Genomic DNA, 509 nt, shown 5'->3' with positions numbered 1-509 from the left:
AAATTTGTAATATGTATATAAACAACTTAATTATTATATTTGTGGTTACAGTTGATTGAAATTATTAAAGTGTTTATTTACATTCAATTAAAAATCAAAGATTGCTTTTAAAGACATCTAACTTAAATTGTCTATGTAAACTAATTAAAATTCTTTGAGACGTTGCCACAGCAGTAAATGGAAGCACTCTTATCTAAAATAAAATAAAACAATCAAGATCCTCTTCTCTTTTTCTTAAACAGGTGCAACACACAAATTAAAAGAAAAACCGAAAAACTAATTCTTCATTAAAATTATTAAAGATCTAATGTGGGAAAATTTCTATAAAATTTCACTCAAGAGCAATTTTATAGCAACATTGAGAGTTTGAGTTAAAAGTCCATCCACATCTGAAAACTCTCAAGTCTCAACAACAAAAACAACAAAAACAACAACACCAACAACACCCATAGCTATAATTTATTTTATATGAAACGAACAAATTGGATTGAGCTTGATATTTGGGAATA

The sequence above is a fragment of the Eupeodes corollae genome, chromosome 1 (assembly GCF_945859685.1).
Source record: "Eupeodes corollae chromosome 1, idEupCoro1.1, whole genome shotgun sequence".
NCBI lineage: Eukaryota > Metazoa > Arthropoda > Insecta > Diptera > Syrphidae > Eupeodes > Eupeodes corollae.
Note: the sequence above shows the minus strand (reverse complement) of the source record.